Here is a 9,746-nt window from a genome sequence, read left to right as displayed (position 1 = left end):
TGAAAGTTTGGAGCTGTGCTGGTGTAAATCCCAGCTGTTGTTCTTGGATCTGATGAGTGTCCCAGACCTGAACATCTCCAGTGTGGTTCTCTCTTTAGTGCTCTGCACTGCCTCGTGCTTTTGAGGAACCAGCGTGTCCCCAGGATGTTACAGTGTACTGAGAGCATGGGTACACGTTTTCATCTTACTTGTAGGACTTCTCTGTGCCCCAGCTATCCCAAGTGCTGTGGAGTTCCATGAGTTTGGAGATCCCAAACTGCATCAGAGTTGAGGTATTGCCCTCATTTTTCTATTGAGAGACAGAGATGTTGTTGTGGGGTTTGTTAAGGTCATTATAGAGCTCTCAGCATGGGAGGTTCCTGATCTTACTCTTCCAGAACTGACACCTACCTATGGCCTTCCCCTTGTGTGGAGCCTTTCCTGCATTTCCCCCCATCCATCAGAAAGCACCACACTTGGTGTCTGTGCCCAACAGCCCCTCTCTGCTCTTTGGGAGAAGGAGAAAAGCCTCACAGACCAAATCCAGGCTGCATTTCCAGCGTGTCCTGCAGTGCCCCCTCGCTGGGCACTTCCCAGGGCTGGCCGTGACAATTAGTAACAATTAAGAGCAGTGCAGAGCAGCGGGGCAGAGATGCCTGTCTCACTTAGTTTCAAAGCTCTCACAGATTGCACGCTCCAGATCACAGGAGGGAGTTGATGCCACGGGTAAGGAGCACTGGTTAAAACAGCCCTGGCTGCACCCCAGAGAGCTGAAGGACTAATTAAGGCCACAAAGAGTCAGCTAATTCAGACCTTAATGAGCCCCGAGGGACTGTGAGATAACAAAAGCTCGGATGAGCACAGCCCCGGAGCAGTGCTGGGTTAGTAACAGGAGCCCTGACAAAAGATGTGCATCCTACGTGCCATGGGGAGAAAACTGTGGAAAAGGACCCTGTGGAATCTGGAGGCAGATCCTGCCTTCTCTAATGGCAGACTGCACCCCCAAACAACCCAAGATTTGAGGTGTCTGTAGTGAAAGCTGCAAAACTGGCTTGTTAGTTCTTGGGTTGCAAAGAGAAAATGAACCTGCCCAAAGGCGAGACCAAAGTCTTCCTCTTCTTTGGAGGACTCGGATTGGGTCTTGAATTTCTCCTCTAGGCAGTTATTTTTGGGTTTATTTTGGAAACAAACACAACAAAAAACCCCCATGGGACTTTTCCTCTCCTTCATTTCCTTGGGAAGCACCTTTTGTAGGGGCCCAGTGAGGATCCCTGTGTGTGCATGAGCAGGGCTGGGACCTGCCCTTGTCCCACCTGGGTGGAAACAGGGCTATAACATCTAATAGGACATTTCTGTGCCCCTCAGGTATGAAACAGATGCAAGGAAAAAAAAACCAAAACAACCAGAGCCCTCCCAGCTGACCTTGCAGCCTCCCCCCAGAGTCCCCTGTACCTTTTGGTCTCTGCAGTTACTGTTCTGCAGTGACTTTTGTAGAGAGGTGGATTGGTAAAAGCAGCCTCCAGAATAGGTTCCTCATCATTTTCTGACCTATATGAAAATGTTTTATCTCTGTGAGTTGGTGTTTAGTGTGTTTAGTATTTTGGGTGGGGCTTGCACACGTGATGGATCCTCCCCACCAGAATAGCACCTGGGTTCCTTTCTCTCCACATAGGTACAGTTTTGTACACATGTATTAAATTACATGTGTCTGGGAATCCTGTTGGGGGGGTTGCAGTTCTTTCTGTAAAAAAAAAAAAAATAAAAAATGGTCATTTGGACAGATTGCTTCAAACCTGATCTTACTGAGAGCCTGGCAACCCCTTCCCTGAGGTGTTGCTCCCTCACTCCTGTGGTTCTGAGTCCATCCCATGTATCACTAATCCCTTCAAAATACAGATTAAAATACTGATAAATGTAATAATAATAATGCTAAAGACTGATTAAATAATAATAATAAATTCAAATACTAAAAATTAATACTAAATGCAAATAATAATACTGATGTTAAATAATAATATTAAATTAAAAATCACTAAAATAAATAATAATTAAAATAAATAATATTTATAATACTAAATTAATACTGAAAAATACTAAATTAAATAATTATATTAAATAATATTATTAAATTAAAATAATAGTGAAAGTAATACTAAAATAATAATAATAATAATATTAAATAATAATAATGAGAAAAGCTGATATAAATATGAATAAAATGATTTTATTTTTATTTTCTATGATGTGTATCAAAGCAGGTCTGTGCTAAACCTTTGAGTGTCAGAGGCCGGGTGTGAGCTCACCTGCAATGGTCAGCTGGGCCAAAGGTGAGGAGGATCAGGCTTGTTTCCCTGTAAAACAAAGGACGGTGCCTTGTTCTTAGCCTTGTTTACGGGGCTCAGGAACAGCTCCTCGCGCTGTCAGGCAGGATCACACCCTTCCTCTGCTGCCCCGGCGTGTTTCCTGGCAAAGAACAACCTGTCCCCTCCATCTGCCACCGGAACAGCCGCGGGGAGCTCGGGGGAGGCGTCACTCCAGACAGACCCACCAGGGATGGAGCTTTCCGAGGGATCGGGACCATCTCTGCTGCGGCACGGCTGGAGAGGGCGTGACACGGGCTGGAGTCACTGTGGGATGGGCGGGAGAGGTGGGACACGAGTGGGTGTGTGACACGGGAGGGGACAGAGGGGACACGAGTGGGTGTGTGACACGGGAGGGGTTGGATGGGATGAGAGTCAGTGTGACAGGATGGGTTGGATGGAGCAGGAGTGGGTGTGTGACAAGGGCTGGAATAGATGGGATGGGAATCACTGTGGGACACAGGGTGGAATGGTTGGGATGGGAGTGGGTGTGTGACACAGGGTGGGTTGGATGGGACAGGAGCTGATGTGTGACACAGGGTGGAATGGATGGGGTGGGAGTGGGTGTGTGACACAGGGTGGGTTGGGTGGGGTGGGAGTGGGTGTGTGACAGGGGCTGGGATGGATGGGACAGGAGCTGATGTGTGACAGGGGCTGGCTGGATGGGATGGGAGTTGATGTGTGACACACTTGTGTCAGATGCTCCAGGAAGGTTCCAGGCAGCCCCAAAAGCTGGTGCACAGTGTGTCCCAAGCACTGAGCACAGTCCTGCTGTGACTGCAGGTGGTCAGCACTTCCCCCATCTGTCCCACAGCCTCTCCTTTGCATCCTGACTGTGATATCTTCATTGTACTACATTTTACTGTTCATAGCTGTAGCTATGTGCTGCCTTTTGCATCATGTCACTATTAACAGCTTGCACCCCTTAAATATCCCAGCCAGGGAAATGTGTTGTCTGTGACCACCCCCCTCTTCCTGTGCTGCCAAGGGCAGTGCGTGTCCCCCCACCCACAGCTCACCTCCCTTTACCACGTGGGCAGTGTTTTTCTGGTGCTTTGGCTTTTGCTCTACCACAAATGGAAATGACTGCAGCATGGACTGGGAAAAATTCTTTATTTTTGGCCTTCTGAACTTATTATCCCACAAAATAATGGGATATGTTGCAAATTGTGACCTTAAAAGCATTATTTCTGGCATGAAGTCCTGACGTTCTTTTTGCTAATATTCTTGATATATGAACCTTTATTTTGCAATCTAAGATCCCAAGAAGAACGTGAAACAGTGCAAGGTTGGTAAGAGCTGGAGGATTTACAAGACAATTGCAGGTGTTTTTCTTGTCACGGAGTGAGTCTGGCTCATGTGCTCTTCTTTAGGAAGCATTTTAGAGCAGGTTGTCCTTGCTAACTAACCCTTGTGCTACAGCAACATGAGGGTATTTGATTTTTCTTCTTGCTATCTTGTGTGAAACCCACTATGCAGATTTTTCAGTCAAAATTCCCCAGTGAAACTTCTTCTGAGTTGTCATCTTTTAGGAAGCAGCTACTGGAAGTCTCATCTCCCCCATTCCCAGATTCCAAACCACTTAAAAGAACTGTGATAGAAATGAGAAGAATCCTAATGAGAGATGGAGAAATTAAACACCACTGGACTCCCTTTTCCCTTCCCCACAACCACTCACACTCCTGTCTGCTCTACCTCCTGCCACTCCCAGATCAGCTCCTGCCTCCCTCTGGGTCTGGCACTTGGCACAAGTGGAGACCTGAGGGCGGTTCCTGGATGGAGAAGGGAACTCCTACACTTTTATCCTTGAGGATGGTCTGATCCTCGCCTCTGGGGTGGACAAAAGTGTTTATTCTGGGGGTCTCTGCAGCTGCCACTGACTCTTGGGAGTCTCAGAGAGAATGATCCTGCTGTCTGTGCTGACAGATCCGATGTGTGCCCACTGAAGTGAAGATGATGTCACACAGTGAAATCCCTCTGGATTCCTTGCATCTTACTTCCAGCTGAGATACCTTTGGGGATGCTCCACTGGGTGAGTTCCATCGGGGCATCTAGATGGAAACAACTCTCTTCTAAGCATTTAAATAGTTTTTATTGATTTATTTTAAATCATAACTGTGGGAAGAAAAATCCTCCTGCCCCAGCAAACCCTGAACCCACGTGAATGTAAGAACCACAAAGCAACAACCTCGTGTCTGAGTCTGGTCTCCTGGCCCCACTGCTCACCCTAGCAGGGTGAGAATCAAATGGAAAGTGAAGAGAAATGTGATTCACCAGATATTTTGTAGCCTTTTCATTAGAAAACTGAATAGGTGGAAGGCCTCGGCCCTCCCTGTGCTCTGCTCCCTTCTCCCTGTTCACCTCTGACTGACTCAGTGTGGAATTCATTAATATGGCAATGATATTTTAGGAGAGCACTGGACAGATAACTTTTCCTCTGCTTCCAAGTCAATCCTCCTTCCTTTCCTCCTGCTCCTCAGCTGCTTTCTTCAGCAGCATCTATGATCCCACATTTTGGGCAATAGCAGGGCCCAGAAGGGCTCTGGTTTATTGGTTCCCATCTGGAATCCCTTTTGCCTGGGTTTTGCCAAGTGTCTCATCCACGTGGGGAATAAGCCCTGTGTGGTACTGGCTGATGACATTTCCTGGGACAGCAATGTAGGAAAAATAATTAGCAAAGCTCCCAGCAAGAGCAAACTGTGAACATCTTTGCCCTCCAATTTGGCTGTTTGGCATTATCAAGGAGAAGAAATGTGAAATGGTAACACTCTTTAATTCATTAATGTGTTAATTGATTTCGCAAAGTTAGTTTGCAGGCACTAAAAGCAGTCTGTCTTATCTGCTTTTTATGAACTGCAAGTACAAAGCAGAAGAAAGGAAGGCAAGGCTGCCACTTGCACAAATAAATGGAAATACTGATACAAGTTGCCTGAAAGCAAAAATCAAATTGACTCCTGTTCTGCTGAATTTGGTATGCATCAAAATACAAACTTTCTGCATTTCCAGTACTCTGGAGAAGAAAAGGGCAATGTTTTTTTTTTTTCCCCATTAAGAACAAGGGGCAGTCAGAACCAAGAAACAGGGAGCAACTCAATTCAGTGAATTTATTTTATTGTCAAAACACCCCTCATCAATCTGTTGCCACAGATCACTGCTGGTGAGAGAACTGGGGCATAGAGATGGAATGGAGTTGTTGTCATACCAAGTGTGTCTCCTTTCAAAAACACACTTCAGTGGTATTTGTTTTCTATATTGATTTCAAGAGGCTCTGGCTACAACACAGCTCCTCTGCTGTGAATCCCCCTCTGGAGGATATCTTCCAGGTGTTTTTTCTGAACACAGACGTATAGTTGAGAAATCAAATCAGCAATGCAGCAGACAAAGGGAATGGCTTCAAAGGTTAACCTTGGAGTGGTTAATGGCTTGGCATCACTTTCTCAGCATCTTTGCCTGGACATCTTAAGCTAAAACCTCCATTGCTCTTGGGGGAGAAGAGCTCTTCTCTCTAGAAGTCTAGCCCACATCCAGAAGTTAAAAACGACTCTCTCAGAAAGAGAAAAAAAAATGCAGACTGCTCACTTTGAAAGAAAACAATCTTTTTTCCTCTCATTTTAAGTGAAGATGGGCTTTAGTGAAAAAGAGTTGCTGGGTAGGAAGCGATGTGTCCTCCCTTCCTCCTCATGGGAGAGAGGCTGGGTGAGCAGGCCCAGCACTTGACACCAAATGGTGTTGCCCTCCCTGCAGTGAAGTCTCAGTTTCCCTTGCCTGGGTGTTGTCCCCACTGTGTCCCCCAGGGATGTTCTGGGGTCACCTCCATGCCAACCTGGCATTTTGGAAATCAGTCTGAGGCTGAAATGGGGCTGCATTCAGGGTGTTCAAGGTCTGAGCACAGTGAAAATGGTAACCACGGACCCTGGAGCAGGGTTGTTTCTTCCCATGGCTTTTCAGCCTGTGTTTCTGTGGGTGCTGTCGGGGAACAACCTGCGCTGGTGAGGGGTGGGAGGGCTGAAGTGCTGGCACTTGTGGTTATTGCTGCTGTGAAACTTCCAACTGTTTGTGGTTTAGGAAGAGTTCAGGCATCTGAAAGGGCATTATCCTCACATTTGGCAAAATGAAAATCTGGAGGAGAGAGTATTAGAAATGTAGCGTTCATTAACACGAGCTAATTAAATCATTTAGCCAGCACTCTCCGTACCGAAGCAGCCACGTTCTATTTTGAGCTTTCACTTCTTCTGCCAAGTTCTGGTCTCCAGACCAGCTTTATTTTTGAGTGGGAACTAAGGGCTTTTGCACAATGTCAAGCATCATGCTCTGAATCTGCTCATTTGTGGCCGGATTGTGCAATTCTTACCCAGCCAGTGGGACTAATTTTGGATGTGCCTCGAGTGTGGGATGGCTTTGGTTGAGGACAGGCTGGAGGAACAGCCCCGAGCTCAGAGTTTAATCGTGTAAGAACTCAGCACAACCATGAGTGAGGCTCATGTGATGGAGCCCTTTCTTTCACTTCTCAGATTTGCTGCAGTCAAGGGTTTCCTAAGAATATTATTTATAATACACTCAGCTCCTAACAACCTTTTATTTCTCAGTAGCAGAACCTCACCCCTTCTGTGGTTTCAGCCCACAGTCTGGGAAAAGGGAGTTTTTCCTGTGTTGTTGTGGATTCATCTCTGTGTCATTATCCTTCTCACATCTTTGTTGGATGTAGACTTTGTTTTCCTTTAATAAACTTATTTTTAGCTCAGTAAAGTGCACTTGAGATACCATCCTTCCTGAGCCATGCTGCTGCCTAAGCAACCTTGTTCTTTCTGGAGCATTTAGTGCAAGGTGTGCTTTCCCCCCAGGATTTAGTAAAGCTGCCTTGAAGTACCCGTGGTGCTTGGACTGGAGTTTGATTTCCTGAGAAAGGCTGAAGTCCTGAAAGTCAACAGTGAAACCCTGATTGTCTCTAGAGAAGTGAGGATGAAGGGGGAGCAGCTGATATATCACCTTGATAAAACTGGGAATATGTGGGTATCCAGCAAGAACAAAACCCTGGCACAGTCCTGCCTCTCAGCAGCCTCAGGAGCCCAGCCCTTCCAGCCCCACTTTCCAGCTCTGAGTGAAGGATGGGCTGCCCAGAGGTGAGAGTTGGTCTGTCCCTCTGTGTCCCGGGGTTTGCAGACACTGAAGAGAGCCTGGTGAAAGGAAAGAGGGGAATCTGCAGAGAAATCTGAGGAGAGGCTTTAGACAAGTCAAAAAATTGAAAGCAGAGTTTAGAATGTGGACAAAAGTACTGAGATTACATCCTGATGTTTGCCTGATTAACTCAATAACTTCCAGGTAATCCAGTGGGCTTTGGAGAAGGCTCTTCCTGTGCTGCTGCTGCAGATTTGGCTCAGTTCAGCTTCACAGGGGTTTGCCTGGTGGGAATAAAGGTCCAGCAGCTTTCCCAAAGGTGTAACTGGACCCTCCCTCCTGTGGCCAGCCAAGGATCCTGTTTAATACCCAGCCTTTCCCTCTGGCCACAGGACCTGGCTGTGCCCTGCTGCTGACAGACACCTTCCATGGGGGAAATGGGGGAAACCATTGCTGCAGGCCAGGGAATGAGGAGAGATGGGCCAGGGCCACAGGTTTGGTCTTAAAGGTCTCTTCCAAGCCAAGTGATTCTGACTGATGATTTGTGTCTGGTTCTCAGCACCTCACAGAGGAGGTTTGCTCAGTCTCATCCCTTCCATTAAAACAGTTTTCCTCAGGGGGTTCCTGCTTGCTGTCTCGTTTGAGATACATCTTTTTCTCTCTCTGCTGTAATTTTGTTTCCATAGCTCCTACCTGGTTGCTCAGGGCTGTTCACTCACTGCACCACGACTCAGGTTTTATTTATTTCATGTATTATTTAAATAATTATTCTATTTTAGGATCAGGAGCTTACAAGTGTCTTTTGCAAAGTGCCACGTGCATGAGCAGCTCAGCACCACCAGGCTCTGGAAAAGGTGTCTTTTCCCACCATCAGTAATAGCAGCTTCAGCCTCGTGCCTGGTTCACTGCTAATTGACAGTGCTCAGAACACACCTATGCCTGCCTGGGACTGCTTAATGGAAACTTGGGAGAGGAAGAGAGAGAAAGAAAATGCTCAGAAGGCAGAGTGGGAGAGATAACAGCCTTTGTACCATGGCTAGATATGGTTTTTAAGGAGGGAACTTTGCAGATGTTGATGGAAACCTGCCCTGTGTGTGCACGGGCAAATGCGTGAGAACTGGGTGAAGGGGATGCACCAGTTGGAAATGGAGAGGGACAATGATTAATGCAGAATCCAAGATGATATCCAGCAGGGAGTGGGCTGGAGAGGAGTTTGCAGGTGAAAGCCAAGAGCCCTTCAAGCAAAAGGGCCCCTTATCTCCCAACTTTCTCCAGAGAGAGGGGAAATGAGGAGGCTGTGGAGCAGGGCTGGCACTGCCAGGCCAGGTGATAAGGTGCTCCCTGCACCTGCCCTGGCTGCTGGCAGGAGAATGAAAGCAGTGGAAGGCACAGAGAGAAATGATTAAATGCAAACAGAGATTATTAAACCCCACAGAAGTGGAGGAAGGGCTGCTGTGCTCTTGGCTTAACCCTTGCTCCCAGGGCATTTCAGGATGCCCTGGCTAGCTGGGACTGGGCTCCAGCAGACTAATTCTGTATTTATAAGAGTTACAATTATGCCCTTTAGTGCTATTTAAATTGAAACATTGGACCCAAATAACTGAATTTGGTTTAGTCCTTAATCCAGGCTTCGGGTGCAACCTCAGCAGCTCCTGCCCCAGCGCTGGGCACTGGGTGAGGAGAGGGAAGGGGCGAGTAAGGAGGGACATCAAGTCCGGTCCCTGTGCCAGGCAGGGTCAGGACACCCCTCACCCCTTGGGGTGCTGATTTTTCTCATTTCCCAGAGGAAGGAGGGGGTTGTGTGTGTGCAGCTCAGGCAGTGCTTTCCCAGTCTATGCTGGGCTTCAGGCACCTCTACCCGAATAACAAGAAATAATGTCAATTGGAAGAAATGCTGCGTTTTAAACGAGTCACTCATGGTTTGTTTGAGCTGTTACATCGCAGAACTAATGGCCAATCACCAGCATTACAGCACCCTCCTTGTCACAAATGAATGCACTCGCTGAGCCTTGTTTCTCTACTGTCACTGCCTGGCACGTAATGAGAAAGAAGAATTTCTGCCGGAAAATTGCAGCACATGTTAAAAACCACAAGGAGAAAGCAGAGGAGCTTGTGAACCACCTCAGTAATCAGCAATTTACATCCCTGACTGCTGGTCAGGGCAGGGAAACAAGGGGTGTTGACAGGACAAGGGTGTTTTCTGAACAAGCTGTACAAGCAGGATGTATCTGGGAAGCAAGAAAGCACTGAATTAAATGCAAAAGGAATTGAAAATAAAAGCAGAGATGAAAG

The sequence above is a fragment of the Empidonax traillii genome, unplaced genomic scaffold (assembly GCF_003031625.1).
Source record: "Empidonax traillii isolate 1590-97213 ecotype Southwest subspecies unplaced genomic scaffold, ASM303162v1 scaffold407:size753175, whole genome shotgun sequence".
Classification (NCBI taxonomy): Eukaryota; Metazoa; Chordata; class Aves; order Passeriformes; family Tyrannidae; genus Empidonax; species Empidonax traillii.
This window is presented reverse-complemented; position numbering follows the sequence as displayed.